At 38.1% G+C, this 11315-nt stretch overlaps 1 pseudogene; it reads right to left on the bottom strand.

Moving 5' to 3' along the window:
- Positions 1–3702: 3702 nt before the first annotated feature.
- On the bottom strand, positions 3703–4104 carry LOC138387330 (small ribosomal subunit protein eS17-like; annotated as a pseudogene).
- Positions 4105–11315: the final 7211 nt, after the last annotated feature.

The following is an 11315-nucleotide window of genomic DNA, read 5'->3' on the forward strand; positions in this document are numbered from 1 at the left end:
CTGTGCTCAAAAATCTGTACTTGTATATTCTTTCGGTTACATAAGTAGCTATTGTTAGGTTATGTCACTGTGTAGGGTTCTGCTGGCATAACAAGATGCTGAAGTGTTTTTAATGTATGAGTCTGGTATTCCCGTGTGACTAAATGCATTGTTTACTAATGATGTTAAGTGTAGGGTAGCTCATTTAAAAAATTGGTCTATTGTATAAAATAAGCCTGATTTAAAATAAGACCATGTATTTTATTTAATCCAAAAATTAATGTTCCTAAAGAAAATGCAAACCCATTTTAATGGTTACCATGCAATTCTAATAAAAATATCTGGCAAAAATGATCAGCAATTACTTACTGTTAAGCCTATTTACTCGTATTGAATGGAGAGAGATTTTTTAAAAATTTTAATTTAAGAAATATATAATAGTAGGAACCCAGAATCATAATGCTCACAGAGAGTAATGGTTTCTTAACTACAATTCACATACCCTGTACTAGTTGTGAGTTCCTTTTGAGCTTTAACATAAAAAAGCAACAAGCAGTGCCAGTTTTCTTGAAAAGAAACTGAGTTCTGCTGTAAATTTTTTTTTTTCAAGTTAGGCAAGAAACGTAGGTATAATCTAGCAAATGGTTTCAAAATGAAAAAAAAAAAATCAATCAATACTTGGATCTGTTAATGTTGAGCCTCACCTCAGACTTCAAGTTTTCTGATTATATATAATATAAAAAGCATATGCATGGAAGTAAAACAAAGACGAGTAGGAAATCAATTATTTCTTCATATACCTTAAGAATACCTTTTTAAGCTTGCAAGCTTAACTAATAACACACTCAGAAAGGGCACTCTTCATAGTGGGTATAAAAATGGCCTAATTTGAAAGACAATGTGTCTGGCATGCATACCCAGTAGGTTCCATTCAGCAAACTCTTGAGGTTTCATGTTAACATAATGAAATATTGTACTATTCCTTGTAGGCTAAATTTTTCTTTATCTGCTAAATCAATAGCCTAATGATATTTTGTCCAACTCTGCCTGCATCTAAATTTGAAGTTGCTTTGCTGAAAATCATAAGTGGCTTGCTCTGAAGCCACTCACCTTCTCCTTTTACTTCCCTTCCCACCCCCATCCAAGTTTTTTACAATTAGTTTTTAGAATATACATAATAAATATTAATAAGACTCACATAGGCATAGAAGTTTTATTCAGATGTCAGGGAAGGTGTTCATCTTTCCTGAATGTGTTACACACGTTATGGTGTTGGCCTTCTTCAGGCTCTTCAATAAGGAAATGTTGGAATCCAATGTAATTATACTTATGTTAACGTGGTTATCTCTCTGAGGTGGGTTACTCAATTTAATTTAACAATAAACTGCTATGTGTACAGGGAAAGGGCATTTGAAGCAGTTTCACAAGACTCAATGTAATATAAACTTATAATAAATATTTATAGGAGTATAAACCTACAACTTATATTCTTAAATCTGTATCTCTGAAGGATTCATAAATTTAATTTATTTATTTATTTAGCAAACAAGCCTTCCTCTAGAAGGTAAATTTTAAATTCTCAGGTCCTTAATTAATGAGGCAGTGTTTTTCATATTACATTAAGATTTTTAACATGAAAAATTTCAAACAGACCTGAAAATAGAAAGAAAAGTAAAATAAATCCTTACATATCTATTACCCAATTTTCATAGTTACTGAGTCTTTACCAAACCTCAGTAATTCAACCAAATGCTTTGTCATTTTATTTTGATGAAATATATTATGTAAACTTTTTTTTGGAAGAATAACAAACTGCAGGAAAGGTACAGAAATCATAAAAATATACCCCTGTAAGTATCTATACCAGGAAGCAAAACATTAGCAGAACCCCAAGTCTTCTCATGCCCCTGTGGGGGCTCAGAAAACATCCCAAAATATAGCACTCGGACATGCTGAACTAAAGAGGCAGCCTCAGGCCAGGCATGGCGGCTCAGGCCTGTAATCCTAGCACTCTGGGAGGCCGAGGCGGGCGGATTGTTTGAGCTCAGGAGTTCAAGACCAGCCTGAGCAAGAGCGAGACCCCATCTCTACTAAAAATAGAAAGAAATTATATGGACAGCTAAAAATATATACAGAAAAAATTAGCTGGGCATGGTGGCACATGCCTGTAGTCCCAACTACTGGGGAGGCTGAGGCAGAAGGATCGCTTGAGCCCAGGAGTCTGAGGTTGCTGTGAGCTAGGCTGATGCCACGGCACTCTAGCCTGGGCAACAGAGCGAGACTCTGTCTCAAAAAAAAAAAAAAAAAAAAAAATGAGTCAGCCTCAAGTTCTCCTGACCTTCCCTCCACCTTCAGTCTCTTAATCCTGTCTCTCCCAAAGCACAGAATGAGACTATTCTCTGAAGTTCCCTTATCTACCTAAAAACTAAACCCACCAAAGAGGAGCACCATTGCTTTCGATACCCTCCCCAAAATTTCATTAACCAAAGAAGAGTAAAACTCATATTGCAGAGGAAGAGACTAAAAATTAAACACCACACCTAAAACTCAGGCAAACTATGTCCCAAACTATTGTCTGTTCTCATGTCCCACACAATTTCCAAAGAGAATCATTTCTTAACATTGTCTGAGCATTGGGCCATTTGTTAAAACTGAAGATTAGTTACTTCCCATGTGTTAAACAAAATATTAGTATCCTAAACTTAATAAATGATTACCATGGGGTATCCATATTCTTCCTTAGGGGAATCATTAATGCTTTCTAACCCTGCTTGTCTGCTTCCTTGTCATGGTCAATGTTTTTAAAGGTCCCCAGTTCTTCCAAGCAAGGAAAAAAAAAAATATCCCCAGGAGATTGGAGTATGTATTATGTGTGTGGTGTGAGGTAGGTGTGTGTGTGTGTGTGTGTGTGTGTGTGTTTGTGTGACTATTTTTGTTTGTGGGGAAATAGGGGGTAGGATGGAATAGGTGTGAGGATGTGGTGGTTAATTTTAGGTATCAACTTGGCTGGATTAAGGAATACCTAGAGAACTGATTAAGCATTACTTCTGGGTGTGCCTGTGAGGGTGTTTCCATAGGAGACTGGTGTGTGAGTTAGTGGACCAAGTGGGGAAGACCTGCCCTTAATGTGGGTGGGCACCATCCAATAGGCTGGGGACCGGGATGGAATAAAAAAGGAGAGAAAGGATTTCTCTCTCTCTCTTTCTCTCTCTTTCTCTCTCTCTCTCTCTCTCCCCCTCTCCTGGAGCTGGGACACTCTCTTCCTCCTGCCCTTGGAACTGTGAACTCCAGACTTTCTGGCCTTGGAACTCCAGGACTTACATCAGTGGCTGCCTGGGTTCTCAGGCCTTCAGCCTCAAACTGAGAATTATACTATTGTCTTCCTGATTCTGAGGCTTTTGGGCTTGGGCTGAGCCATGCTACTGGCATCCCAGGATCTCCAGCTTGCAGGTAGCCTGTCATGGGACTTCTCAGCCTCCATAGTTGTATAAGCCAATTTCCCTAATAAATCTCCTATCTATCTATCTATCTATCTATCCTGTTGATTCTGTCTCTCTGGAGAACCTTCCTAATACAAAGGGATATTGTAGGCAAGCAGGGAGACGAAAACAGAATATATCAAAGATAGGAACTTTCAAATTAGTGTTGCTAAGTGTACATGTGTATTTCTTTTGGTTGTTGTTGTCCCAGGTTTATTAAAATATTACAGCATAGCAGAAAGATTCAAATGGCTCCACGTGGTGTTCTGAAATTCATCCCAACTGTAGGCTGAGTGACCTGCGGGTTGGCTAGACTGCCAAAATCCAAAAGTTTCAGCATTTCCTTAGTGTCAGGATCTACTTCAATGATCCCCTGATCCAGGGCTGAGACCTCTGGGACATAGTTATCTCTCCTTTCTCCTCCTCCTGCAGCTTGATGGAGATACCTCTCAGCGGGCCTCTCTGAATCCGCTTCATCAAATATGTGATGTAGCCTCCTATCTTGCTGCTGTCTTCTTGCTGGGAATAAGGGCGAGCTCCTCACACACACCTTTGTTCTCGTGGAAGTCATTTCCCAGAGGCGTCTAGTACTTCTCAACGATGACCCAGCCGCCTTCTTCACGGTTTTTTTGCGAATGCATCCCATGTTGACTGGTCCACAGTAAAAGAGCACATGCGCACTTCTGAGGTAATACTTTCCCATTATCAGAAGCTTTAAAACAGAGGCCCTAAGACCTTTGGTCAATGTATTGTATAGGGGATTTTGATATTTGGATTTAATATCAAGGGTACTTGTAAATCTAAGATTCTGGAAATCCATGATTCTAAATGGTAAGAAACTGCTTAGAGGTCTTTGGATGGTGATTGTGAGTTAGATCAAGTCCAAAGGATGAGAGGTGTTTATTCTTCTACTTGAATGGCTACAAGAGCAGTTTCAAACACATGATAATAATAGTGCTTTGTCTTATAAGATGAAAGTTTGATTCCTTTGTCCATTTTGTATTATCAATAGTAATTCAATTAAAATTTTATTTCAAGCTCATTTTTTATCAGAAGCATTGTCTTTGGTATGCTTGCATTCTAATATACCCTATATAAGTCATTCAAACTGGTGAGCATCTCATTTGGCAAAAAGAATGCGGTTGTTTTTCATAAACAGCAGTTTGGAAAACTGGGTACAGAGAACAAACTGTTCACTTAGCGTTGCAGTTACTTTGTTCTATTTCTCTGTAATATGCTCTAATTTTATTACCATAAACAAATGAAAGGCGTAGGGATAGGAAATGGGGTACAGGCCATATCCTGATTTGGCTTTCAATTGTGACTTGTTCTGATTCCATTCATAGATCCAAAAATGTCTATTCTGAAATTAAATTTGCTTGGCATATCTAGGCTATCATTTTCTTTTGTTTTATGGAGCTGATCTTCATTCTGCAGGATGATATGAATCAGGTCTAGCTGGTCATTCTATCATTCCACTTGGTGAAGCTTGTCCTCAGTGAGATTAGATTATGTTTAGGAATTCACTTTCTCTTTAGCAACGTCTGTCATTAACTTAAATTTTTCCACAGCTGTCCTCTTTCTGTGGCCTGAATCAGCATCACCTGGGATGATTGTTAAAATGTAGATTCCAACAACAAATTTACAGAACGAAAAATGCAGAGAAATTTCATTCTTAGCAAATTTTCTAGGTGATTCTTATTTAACCTAACATTTAAAAACCAGGATGTTATCACTTATTCTATACTGTCTCCCATTTACTAGCTTCTCAAAGAAAGGTCCACTACTCCTACACTCGCCTGGCTCCTCCTCCTCAGATGCAAGTCTTTCTTGACTGAGGTAAATCTTCCTTTTTGGTCCTTGAATCTTGCCCTCTGGTTGTCAGATCTACAGTCTAATGTTGAAAAAGAATATTTCGATGGTTAAATTTTATGGATCAACTTAGCTAGGCTATGGTGGCCAGCTGTTTGGTCAAACATTAATGTAGATATTGCTATGAAGACATTTTGTGGATGTGATTAAGATCTATTATCAGTCAAGTTTAAGTAAAAGAGAGTGACTTAGATCACATGAGTGGGCCTCATCCAATCAGTTGCCTTAAGAGCAAAATCTGAGGATTTTCAGAAAAGAAGGAATTCTGCTTCAAGACTGTGACACAGGCTGGGAGTGGTGGCTCATGCCTGTATTCCTAGCACTCTGGGAGGCAGAGTCGGGAGGATTGCTTGAGGTCAGGGGTTCAAGACCAGCTTCAGCAAGAGAGAGACCCCGTCTCTACTAAAAATAGAAAGAAATTAGCCAGGCAACTAAAAATAGAAAAAATTAGCTGGGTGTGGTGGCACACGCCTGTAGTCCCAGCTACTCAGGAAGCTGAGGCAGGAGGATCCCTTGAGCCCATGAGTCTGAGGTTGCTGTGAGCTAAGCTGACACCATGGCATTCTAGCCTAGGCAACAAAGTGAGACTCAGTCTCAAAAAAAAAAAAAAAAAAAAAAAAAAAATTAAAATTAAAATAAATAAATAAATAAATAAACAAAACAAAAGACTGTGACACAGAAATCCTGCCTCAGTTTCTGGCATGCCAGACTGCCCTAAAGGTTTTAAATTTCAGACATGCCAGCCCCCTAATCCCTATTATCACATAAAGCAATTCCTTAAAATCTCTCTCTCTCTCTCTGGAAGACTCTGATTGGAACAAATAACTTTATATGCCCATATGACTCTCATGTTCAGGGGCTCATGTTCTCAGAAACTCCTTTGCTCCCTCACCGTGTGTGTTTATATAGTCAATACATCTAACTTCTGCCTTGACTCTTACGTTACTCCTCAATTCCCCTCATCTGGCCTCTAATACAAAGCCTTATTCAGAATAACGCAATCCTACCTTTCTACCATTCAGCTTGTCTAATTCCTGCGTGTTGTTTGCTTTCTGCATTTCCTGATTCCCATCTCCATTTAACAGATTGAGAACACCAAAGCTAACATGCAGGCCACTGCGTTATTTATGTGACTCTACCTTTACAACTGAGGCACTTGCCTTAGGACCTAACTTGTTTTAGGACATAGGTATCATTTTAGATTCACTATGCCCCCCACTCTTTTCTCTTGTCTTCTCCAGTTTTTTCAAGCAGATCATCATGCCTTGAGTCTGAGTATCAATTTATCAATATAAATATCCTTAGTGTTATCAAATAATTATATTTTTGTTACTTTATTTTCTTCTGAATTTTTGTCTCAAGCTTTTAAAAAATAAGTGGAATGAGATGAGAAAAGATTTGATCATCCTTAACAATTGGCCTTAGAATTCCCTTCCTGGTGAGAAGAGTTTTTGGGTAAAAGTTCACTTGGGATAAATCGTACTTTGTGGCAAGGATGTAGCAGTTACCAAGGTCATATATTATAGTTGGAGGCAGTATGGTATAGCGGCTTAAAGGATAAGCTCTAGAATCAGACTCTATTGGTTTAAATCTCAGCTCTGCCACTAATTAGTGGTGTGAACTTGGAAAAACTACTAGATCTTTTAGTTTCTTTATCTATAAAAAATATAATATTAATTGTTATCTCCTAAGATTATGAGGAATAAATATGATAATACTTGTAAAACACTTAACACTGTGTCTGAAACATATAAAATACTCAACAAATGGTAGCTAGTATTATTTTCATTATCAGAAGTAGTACAGTTCTTTAGAACTGCAGTCCCCAAACCCTGGGCTGCCGGGACTGTGGACCGTGGACCATACCAGTCTGTGGCCTGTTAGGAACCAAGCCGCACAGCAGGAGGTGAGCAGCAGGCAAGCAAGCCAAGCTCCATCTGTATTTACAGCTGCTCCCCATCGCTGGCATCACCGCATAAGCTCTGCCTCCTATCAGATCCATGGAGAGCATGAACCCTCCTGTATACTGTGCATGGAGGGATCTATGTTGCATGCTCCTTACAAGAGCCTAAAGCCTGATGATCTGAGGTGGAGCTGAGATGGTGATGCTAGTGCTGGGAAGCAGCTGCAAATACAGATTATGATTAGCTTAGAGGTTTGACTGCACAACAAATGTAATGTGCTTGAATCATCCTGAAACCATCCCCCGCTCCACCCCCCCCCACCCCCAGTCCATGGAAAAATTGTCTTTGGGGAAAATGATTCCTGGTGCCAAAAAGGTTGGAGATTGCTGCTATAGAAAGGGGGAGGCTTCCAGAAAGTTGGGGACAATCTGGAACTGTATTACAATAGTAGGGTGGCAGAAGGACATTTAAAAATAGTTCATACTTAATATTCTATGGGAAATTGTTTGAGTTGCTGAGATAGAAGCCTATTTTCTATCTCTTGTTTCAAAGTCTATTAAACTTGTGAGTGCTCCGTGCCATCAGAATGTGTGTATGTGTACATTGGAGAGTGGGTTGAGTTTCATATCCAGGTTCAAGCTATGCATAATAGAGATTGTGTACATGGCAGTGGAATGAAGATGGCAAAAGGGATTCTGAAAACAAAAACCCCTCAGTAATTTATTATTTTTGCAAGAGTTTCGTATTTTGGAAATCAGATTGAGCCAAGTTGGCTCAGTTCACAAGGACAGAGAACCCTCACCTGGTATCTTTGTTAACTTAGTGATTTTTTTTTCTTGTAATTTGTATTGTAAAAATAGAACATGCTCCTTATAGTGCTCCGCATCGTTCATTCTTTGAAGGGCATCATAAATTAGTGAAGACTAACACTACAACATTAGCTACCACTGCAGTGGCACTAATAAGTAATTTACAGCTTTACTTGTATCTATAGTTCAAGAATGAGGATTAAATTTATATTCCCAAATTATACTTTCTAAAATATCCCTTACTGACCTTGTAATTTTTCTGAAGAATCTTAGGAACCTCCCAAAACAGAGAAACCCAGATCTTTCAAAATCCCTTTGTCCCTCTTCCCTTGGTCTTTGTTATGTAAATAGATGTAGCCTTTGTGGCTAAGGACTCTCTCCTTCTTCCCTCTCTCCACTCTCTCATTCTTATGCTTTTGCATCACAAAAGACCAGGTCCAGCAAGGAAGAATTCTCAGAAAGTAGGAAGGGAGAGAATCTAAATGGACAATGACAAAATTATCTTTAGTGGGGATAGAGAAAAGGACAGGAAAACAGAACAACACTCTCACATTAAAAAGCTTTTTTTCCTGGTCATACCCAGAAAATCTGAAAGAAAAAAAAAAATTACCTGGAATTTAATTACCTATGCCCTGCAAATTTCTTGAGAGAGACTGATCATCATGCGTTAACATGAGTTAATGTTTAATCAGTGTTTGATCATATGTTAATGTGGAATATATAATGTAAGCCATATTTTAAAACACTAAAATCTTAAAGGATACTAACAAAATAGGATCATTAACATGCTGAGGACTGCACAAGAAAGACACTTATAGGCCATTTCTCTAGTAAACATATATCATACAAGAAATTATGCTAGCCTCATAAAATGATCCAGGAATTGTAACTTCTATTCTCTAGAAGATTTGGATATGATTGGAATGGTTGAAAGTCTTAAATTTCTTGAATGCTTGAAAGTCTTCATTAGTGATGTCATTTGGGCCTGGGATTTTCCATGTGACAATACTTTTGATTTCTGGTTCAATTTCTTCAATAGTGTAGGACTACCCAGATAATTCTATTTTTGCCTGAATCAGTTTTACAAGTTCTACTTTTCTAGAATGTTTTCAATTTTATCTAAATTTCCAAATGTTTTGGCATGAAGTTGTTCATGATATAATCTTATGATTTTGGTGTCTCTAATAATTTCCTCAACTATATGCCTTAGCACTAATGATTTCTAGTAGCTTATTGCCCCTGTCTATATAATTGTGGAATAGAATAGAATTCTTTCATATCACTTTCTGCAAAATGTCTACTTCCTTTTACCCTAAGAATAGTGTAGTGAATTAAAGATGAACACATTGCAGGTACTACTAGGGAGGCTGAGGCAGGAGGATTGCTTGAGCCCAGGTGTTCAATGACTGTGCCCGTGAATAGCCATTGCCCTCTAGCCTAGACAACATAGTGAGAGTGTATCTAAAAAAAAAAAAAAAAAAAAAATCCTTGACATTCCTCCCATAAGTGTGGGGTGTATTTCCCTTGTCTTGAATCTGGGTTGGCCAATGACTACATTGACAAATAGTATATGACAGAAGAAGCCTCTGGATAGCACTTGATCTTGCTTTTAAGAGGAATGATGGCTTCTACCTTCTTCTCTTGGAACCCTGAGGCACCTTGGAGAAAAATCTGACTTCCTGGCAGAAGACTTTGGTTGGAGAGGCTCTGAGGCTACAGGTGATGAAGAGGGTTTCTGCAGAGCCCAGCCTTTTAGCCTCCCCATCAAGGCACTAAGGAAGCGAGTGAAGCCATCTAAATCTTATCAACCAGTCCCAAAACTAACTGATTAACTCTTGTTGATGCCACATGGAGAAGAAGAGGTGGCCAGACAAATCTTGCCAAAATTTCTGACCCACAGAATTGTGAGATATAATAAAATGGTTATTAATTTAAGCACTATTTTCGGGGAATTTGTTTCACAGTAATAGATAACCAAACAAACGACAACTTGCTTTATGTGTTGTAATTCTGCTCTCACTTTTATTCTGTATGCTCTCTGAAATGTGCTACATCTATAGGAAAATGTTTATGGATTGTCTTAGATTAGCAGTGGGATTCTAGTTTGAGTATATATAATAAAAAAGGATTGATATATGAAAAAATGCCCAACATCACTAATCATCAGGAAAATGCAAATCAAAACCACAATGAGATATCATCTTACCCCAGTTAGATTGTCTATTATTAAAAGACAAAAAAGTAACAAGCTGGTGAGGATGTGAAGAAAAGATAACTCTTAAACAATGTTGGTGAGAATGTAAATTAGTACAGCCACTATGGAAAATAGTATGGAGATTTCTCAAAAAACTAAAACTAGATCCACCATATTATCCAGCAATTACATTACTGGATATTTATCCAAAGAAAAGAAATCAGTGTATCAAAGGGATATCTGCACTCACATGTTTATTGCAGCACTATTCACAATAGTAAAGATAAGGAAGCAACCTAAACATCCATTAACAGATGAATGAATAAAGAAAATGTGGTATATATACACAACAAAATACATTCAGCCATAGAAAAGAATGAAATCATGTTATTTGCATAAACATGGATAGAACTGGAGGTCATTATCTTAAGTGAAATAAGGCAAAGAAAGACAACACATGTTCTCACTTGTCTATGGGATCTAAAAATGTTGATCTCATGGAGGTAGAGAGTAGAATGAGGTAACAGAGGCTGGGAAGGGTGTGTGGGTGGGAGATGTGGATGAACAGAGGTTAGTCAATGGATACAAACATGTAGTTGGTTAGAAGGTATAAATTCTTATGTTTGATAGCAGAGTAGGGTGACTATAGTTAACAACAACGTATTGTATATTTCCAGGTAGCTGTAAGAGAGTACTGGAAATGTTCCCAATACATATGTCCACTTATAAATGATTCCAACCTGCAGGCTGGGAAGCAGAACCCTTCCCCTACCCCTGCTCCAGACCAAAAGCAAGGAAGGAAAGGGTCAGACATGAATTTATGCCAAATAGCTTGGCTAAATATGCATATTCAACAGATTATAGGTGGAGCTATGAATATTCATGAAGGGGTTTGCTGCACATGTAGTAAGCAAACATACATGTTACATACATCCCATGTTCACTTTGGGGTGTAAATTTAACATTAAAATGCAGTAAAATTAGGCTCCGTATGTCAAAAGGTGAAAGTTCACACAAAGAGGCTGTTTGTGTGCAGCCTCTGTAAACTGACCAGAGCCAGTCCATGATCCTTACTCAG

This window comes from Eulemur rufifrons, chromosome 7 (genome assembly GCF_041146395.1).
Source record: "Eulemur rufifrons isolate Redbay chromosome 7, OSU_ERuf_1, whole genome shotgun sequence".
Classification (NCBI taxonomy): Eukaryota; Metazoa; Chordata; class Mammalia; order Primates; family Lemuridae; genus Eulemur; species Eulemur rufifrons.